Here is a 7,863-nt window from a genome sequence, read left to right as displayed (position 1 = left end):
AAAAAAAAAAAAAAAAAAAAAAAAAAAAAAAAAGTCAAAAAGTTCATGGAAAAATAGAATTAAAATATAATATAAATCCTTCCATGAACTTTTTTGACGTACCCTCATATAATTAGTTGATGCTAATAATACAAACTGCAAAATTTAAAAAAGGTATAAAAAAATTAAATTCACTTAATTCCAAACATACCAATTGTTGACATGTTATTTATTTCCAGGTTTCTTTATATATATATATATATGCATGTGTGTATGTGGATTTTTTCAAAATCAGAAATCATTATGTAGTTCTGTATCTATTTTTTACACTGAACATTTTTATAAGCATTTTCTCATCTTATTAAAAATCCCTTGTAAATGACATTTCTGATTATTGCATAAAATTCCATTACAAACAAATCAAAATTCATTTTCCTATTGTTGGATCTTTAGGTTGCTTTTGGTTTTTCACTACTTTAAACAATACTGGAAATAACCTCTTTTCAAACACACTTTTTTTGCCCGTATTTCATATCTTCTTAGCAGGGATTACCAGAAATGGAATTACTAGATCAAAAGGTATAAATATTTTTAAGACTACTGATACTGCCATTCCAAAAAGATGTGTTAATTTATATCGACACCAGCTGGATATGGTGTCCCTCTGTGCCTCTAAGATGGTTACTAAGTGGTTTCTGCCCCAGGAAGTCACACACTTTGTAGTACCCTCTCACATTGTACCAGGGTTGGTCTGTGTAACCAACAGCATATGGCAGAAGAGATGGTATGTCACTTCTAGATTAGGTTATAAAAGAGGTGGTTTCTGTCTTAGATATGTATGCACTCTCTTTCTGTCATGGATCATTTGCTCTGGGGGAAGCCATGTTGTGACCAAACTATGGAGAGGCCCTTGTAGTGAGGAACTGAAGCCTCTTGCCAACAGCCACGAGTGAGCTGTTTCTCCTGTTTTTTGTTTTAATTTTGTATATACATTTAAAAATAACCCAATGTGTCCATCTTTCTCTATAGGATCTCCTTCATTACTTTCCAGTTTAAAAAAATTTATCAAAGTAATATATACAATTAAAAAAAGCCAAATAATTCTAAATAGCTTGTAGTGAAAAACAGTAGTTCCTTGCCTTCTCCTTCAGCATCTTAGTAACTCTATCAGTCAGAACTTGATCAGAGAATAGAACCACTAGGGGTGATATACAATAAAGGATCTATGATAGAGGGGCCGGCCCGGTGGCGCACTGGAGAGTGTGCCGCTTGGGAGTGCGGCGGCGCTCCCGCCGAGGGTTCGGATCCCATGTGGAGACCGGTTCCCGCTCTGGTGCGGGTGCAACACCGAGGGTTGCGATCCCGTTGCCGGTCAGTAAAAAAAGACAAAAAGGAAAAAAAAATAAAGGATCTATGATAGAGATTTTACCTTACACAGTTGTAGGAGTTTGTTGTACAGTCTGTGGAAGGCTATTGCTTCTGTGTTTGGTGTTAGGGCCTTAGATCAGCAGGAAAGGAAGTATGGAAGGGAAGATGAACTTGGAGTTGGAAGAGATGAAGGACAAACTTGAACCTACAAGAGTCTCTCACCCTTGACAAGCCTCTGACCCAGATGATGCAGATGCCCTGCAGGAGAAGCTGGTGCCCTTCATCACGGAGCTAAATGTGCACCTGGCCCAGGAGTTGCTGAAGTTGCTGAAGGAGTCACTCTAGAGTTCTTTCCTAGAATCACAATGTGAATATAGGAAAATAACCAAATCACTGCATTTATTTCTTCATCTCCCTTGCAAAGGGTTAAGAACAATGACGGTTTATAAAATACTCTATTGTCTGGACTAAAACCCAGCAGTCCCTCACCAATTAAGCAGTATGCAGACAAATGTGTGTGCCTGTGTGTGTGTGTGTGTGTGTGTGTGTGTGCTCAGTGTAGAAAATCTGGAAAATACTGAAAAATATAAAGAAAAAAAGAGCTGTAGAAAACCACTGTTAACATGTTAACATTCTGGGAGCATTTCATTCCATCTTTTATAAAAGTTGTTTCTTATGGCTGGCCAGTTAGTTCAGTTGGTTAGAGCTCAGTGTTTTAACACCAAGGTCAAGGGTTCAGATCCCCATACCGGCCAGCTGCCAAAAACAAATGAAATAAAAGTTGTTTATTGTTCTCAGAATTGATATCATACAATTATATATTCTGCTTTTTTCACTTACATCTTGTGGATCTTTCCCCCATCATTAACAATTTTCATTTTGGATAGTTGTATAACATTCCATAGCAAAAATGCGCTATAATTTCTTTGGGCATTCCCCTCCTGTTGGTCATTCACGTTCCTTCTTGTTCTTCCCTGGCACTGACCTTCTCCTGGCTTATATTTCTTGGCTGTAGGATGTAACCTCTCCTATAAAAGGTATGGTTCACACATCTGGTATGAAGTAAGCACAGTTCTTTAAACATGCCCTGGACAGCAAAACAAAATCCACAAAAGTGCCTCTCCATCTTTTGGCCCATGACATAAACTTCACTCTGAGTGTGTGAAATGTATTATGTATATTATACATTTACACACGTGCACACACACGTTAATAAATATCACTCCACAGTTCTTATGATTTCCCCTACTTATGGCTGAAATGGAATTGTGATTCAAACTTCCTGGTGGGAAACATTCATCCTGGAAAAGGCATTCACAACCAAGAAACAATAGTTTCAGGTAATTTTTTCAGATGCTCATGGTAAGATTTATTTTAAAAACGTCTTGTTAAAACAACCTTAAAAACAATCTAATACTAATCCAGAATATAACAATTAGAAATTATACTTACGTTGATTACTCACAACAGAATTTGAATTTTAAGTAAAAGTTAGTATTAATATAAACTAAATTATCAACGAGCATTTTAGTTAAGAGTATCTAATAAGGACTCTAAGCATCTCCCATAAGCAAGGACCTGGGTTAGGTGCCATGGGAGTTGTAAGGATTAGTGTAAAACACACATCCCCCTGCCTTATGGAGAACACAAGGGTGGAAATGGGACATACAGAAGTAGAAAGTTAAAGCAGTGACAGAATAGGATAGAGACTGATGTCAAGGAGCCATGGAAATCTGGAAAGGTCTCATAGAGCAAATTTGAGGTCCTGAAGACAGGCCTTTGATAGAGTAGGAGGGAACAGTATGAGCAAGGGCTCAGAGCCAGGAAAATGAGGAGGATGTACAGGGGGAAATACGTCAGCAGTAGTGAGAAGGGGGAGACAAAGTCTGGGCACACAGAGCAGGGAAGAATCAGGGCAGGACTCAGATCACAGGAGGAATCGACCCTGTATGTGGAAACCTGTGTTGGTAGAAGAAGAAAATGAAATTTCAATCTTTATTTTAAAAAATACTGTACAGTATTGACCAATTTATAAACAAATGGTAAGTATATAAAAAACTTTTCTTAAAATGTCCTTTTAGTAAATATTAAATGAACACTTACATTAAGTGTTCACTTTATCAATCAGCCATTCTTGGATTTTCCTAAAATTTAATACTTACTCATGACTCTGTCTATTACAAATCCTGAGTACTACAACTGTTTTTTTTATAATACCATTTCTGGGTCGAAGGCGCTATTTAAATTGTTTGAATGAAATAAACAAAATAAATACAAAGTAAATACATCAAGAAAAATACATTTTAATCCAAAAGTTTTGCACATCAGCATTTAGAATGTTATTTACAATCAATTTTACGATAGCACCTGTGACTAGAGAGATGACTATGTACATGGAGCTATCTACAGTTGCTTCTTTCCTACACATAAACCGTAACTGTAGAAAAGGGGTAAGAGTTAAAGCTGCTACAGCTCAAAATCATTATGATCAAATTAGATGCTGACTAATTTTCCTGGGGTTGAAAGATGCTGGGTAAATCAGGACAGAAGAGGAAGCAAGTGTGTGCCCCTCCCCCACCACCCGTTTTTACATTGTTGCTCCCTCACTTACCTGACCTGTGCCTGAAGTAAGACCTGCACCTGAATTCTGGACGGTTTCGTATACAATAGGCCTTCCCGGTCCAAGACATGGCTTTAGGCCTGTTGTTATGAGTCCACAGCAGATGGTGTAACTTTGGGGTAGACTTGTTTGAGATATCAATGCTAATGACCTACTAAGCACTTTGATGAATGCCCAAATGCTGTTCTAATGGTAATCAAGAAACTATCTCATGGGATGCCTGACCAGTACAGGTTTCCTGTGTGGCTTTAGTAAAGCTGACTGTCTGCATTGTAAAACCTATGGTTTGATTGAAAGACTCGTTCTGATTGAGAAACCATGAAGAGCAATTCCATTAAGATCAAATGAATGATTCTGAATGCCTATTTGCCTACAGAAGAATAAGAAAAAAGTTTTTAAAAGCCTGGGCTAATAACATCATCCACCAATCACTTTCCTTACAGTTAAAGCAGCCACAAGTTTGTCATAGCATTTTCCAGATAAGAAAATTAAGTCTTCTTTGGCTTTAAATACTATTGGTCATAGCTACATTTTATTTAATTAAGCCCTTGGTCAGAAATCCAAACCTTAATTAATATTTTGTTCTTACAGAAAAATACAATCCATTTTATGAGATTCTAGGAATAAATTAGGTAGAAAAATAGACGCCACCTGTTCTAATGGGCTCCCTGGAAATTACAACCTCTGCCTGGGAAGATACACATACAGAATATAACATTTAACTTCAAAATATATTTCATTCTTTTCTATCCTTTTTAATTTTCTAAGTGACTAATAATTAATGAGTTAATGATTATTACTGGGTAGTAGGGAAAAACCTTTTTAGTCATTTTTCCATCTAAGAATTTCATTAAAGAAATACGTGGCATATCTTATAGTAGTATGAGTACCAGATAACTGGAAATCCAGTTTTAATTTTCAACTACAAATGGTTGGCAACTGTTTCCTTAATAGTTATTGCAGGAGTGGGTCCAACATGAGTCCATATGTAGCCCTTCTCTGGTCTGGTGGGAACTGTGGGAAATGGTGATGACCGCGACTTGAAATACTCAGAAGGTGCATGACAGACAAATTCCAAGTATTCCATCTTCCTTGGAAGGTCTTCCTCTGGCCCTAGAAGGTAGCCAATGGAAAGGTTAAATACATTTTTTTTTCCCTTTTTTTTTTTCCTTTTTGTCTTTTTTCGTGACCAGCAACGGATCGCAACCCTCAGTGTCGCGCCCGTACCAGACCGGGACCGGCAACGGGATCGCAACCCTTGGTGTTGCGCCCGCACCTCGCTCAGCCAGTGAGCGGCTGGTCTGTATGTGGGATCTGAACCCTCAACGGGAGCGCCGCCACACTCCCAAGCGGGCTGGCCCTACATTTTTGAACATACATGTCAGTTTCACAAAATGTTAAAATTTCTAGACTCTAGGAGGAACCACCTCAAAACATGCATTACTCTGACATTAATTAGAGTTTATTACGTGCCCACACTGTTCTAAGTACTCTACTTTGAGTCCTCACAATATGTCTCTGAGGTAGGTACTATTATTATTCCATTTTATGTGAGGAAAGTGAGGCAAGAGAGATTAAGGAACTTGCCAAAATCACACAGCTGGTAAGTGGCAGGGCTGTGAACCCCGAAATCTGGCTCCAGAGTTAGTGCTCTGACCCCCACACTGCGCTGCCTCCTCCAGCACACGGCTGCACACCCGAATCTGGGGATCAGGAAGAGGAGGTGGGAGAGGAACCCTGGAGGTGATTCTGACACATCACTGCCTCTGCTGGGACCCTGGTCCATAGACAAGGTAAATGAACATCCACTCTTCTATATACTTAAAAGCAGAAGACTAGAAATGTTTGGTCATGTGGGAAACATGACATGTAGGTGAGAATAACAGTGGTTTATTATTTGTCCCTTGAATTCTTTCTGAAAAAAACATTTCTATGTTTTTTTTTCTCAGGATGCAAAAGTAATGCATTCTCATTACAGAAAGATTGAAAAGTTCAGATTAACTTAAAAATTCTGAACACTTTCAAAATTGTACTAATCTGTAACTTCTTGTGAGTCTACATCAAGAACTGTTTGTACCACAACTTTTGGTGCCTTGAAATTCATAAAAGTACAGAGGCTGCCATTTCAACCATCACAACGATGTGCTAGGGGTCTATGATGATGTGTGTTGCAGGTAGAGATGAATATTGAGAATTTGTAAGATTTTAGAAATAAGTGGGATAGTTCTTTTAGAAATTATTTATGAATAGATTTTTATGAGTAACCTCAATAACCTACTTCCTGAGTAATAAATTCTTTTAGTATGGTTTAACCCTGAGTCACTCAGAAAAATCTTATGCACATCACTTTTAAGGACACATTTTTCAAACTCAAAATAACTGACAGCACTCAAACCCCAGCTATATAAAATGTCTCTAATATTTTCTATAAAGTGCTCACATTTTTTTGTACTTAATAATGCTTGTGCTTTTTTTTGCTATGGACTGAATTGTGTCCTCACTCTCCATATTCATATGTTAAAGTCCTAACCCCCAAGGTTGATGGTATTTGGAGATGGGGCCTTTGGGAAGTAATTAGTGTCAGATGAGGTCATGAGGGTGGGACACTCAAGATGGGGTTAGTGGTTTTATAAGAAAAGGAACAGAGATAGAGAACACTCTCTGCCATGTGAGGACCCAGAGAGAAGGCAGCCATCTGCAAGCCAGGAAGACAACCCTCACCAGGAACTGAATCTACTGGCACCTTGATTTTAGACTTACCAGCCTCCAGAATTGTGAGAAAATAAATTTCTGCTGTTGAAGCCACCCAGTCTGTGAAACTGTGTCATGGTAACCCAAGCAGACTAATACATACTTCTACATAATACCAGAACACTAAGTTCATTTGCTAAACTCACCTATGATATAGGACACAGGATTAAATTGGTCTCTGGGGCTAGAGGGAGTGGGAATGAGCCATGTCAGTGCTGTGCTCTTCTCGCAATACTGGTCCTGGATAGGATAAAACCCCTGATCTGAGCATAGTAGGGCTTTCCAACTTGCTCATCAATCACAGAAACATCGCCAATTTGGTAATATACTCCCCAGGAAAACAGAAGATAATCCCATATTTTAAATAAAAATAGAACAGCACCTCAGCACTGAACGAAACTTACATAAAATATGAAAGCAAGTTTTCAAAGTCGTCAAAATTTCTTCGAGATGGTCTAATGTATCAATGTTTATGTGTTTGATGCCAATTCTAAAGTGTTTCATGTTTTAGTGTATACACACACACACCCACTCAAGCTCATATATGATAATTTGCATCTGGATTTCTCATTTACTCATAAAAGTACTCTGATTTTATCACAACACTTCTATGCAACTTTTAAATCCCCTGCTCTGACACATGTACAGCTTCCGCCACTATCCATATCCCGCACCATAGTGGTACACTTGTTATGACTGATGAACCTACAGCAGCACATTATCATCAGCCAAAGACATTGCTTACATTAGGGTTCACTCTTGGTGGTGTACATTCTATGGGTCTGGGCAAATGTATAACATGTATCTGCCATTATAGTATTATACAGTTAGTTTCACTGTCCTAAAAATCGTTTGTGCTCCATACTATCCCTGCTATTTTAACCAAGATGTAGAAAGGTTTAGTGACTTGTTGAAAGCCATACGAGGCAGAGACTAGCTGATGCTACTACATTACCTCAGTGGTCTTTGTATTGTCCTGAAAATCAGTGCATACCTGGTGGGGATATATTCTATACACCTCCCTCTCCGGCCATCCAAACAAAGAAAATAAGATACAATATATTCAAATCAAAGAAATGAGAGGAACTCTGACTGTAATCAGTGTTCAGTCATCATGATCTACTGATCCAAAGTTGCTAGGATAA

Source organism: Galeopterus variegatus, unplaced genomic scaffold (genome assembly GCF_000696425.1).
Source record: "Galeopterus variegatus unplaced genomic scaffold, G_variegatus-3.0.2 Scaffold46, whole genome shotgun sequence".
NCBI classification, from domain to species: Eukaryota; Metazoa; Chordata; class Mammalia; order Dermoptera; family Cynocephalidae; genus Galeopterus; species Galeopterus variegatus.
Note: the sequence above shows the minus strand (reverse complement) of the source record.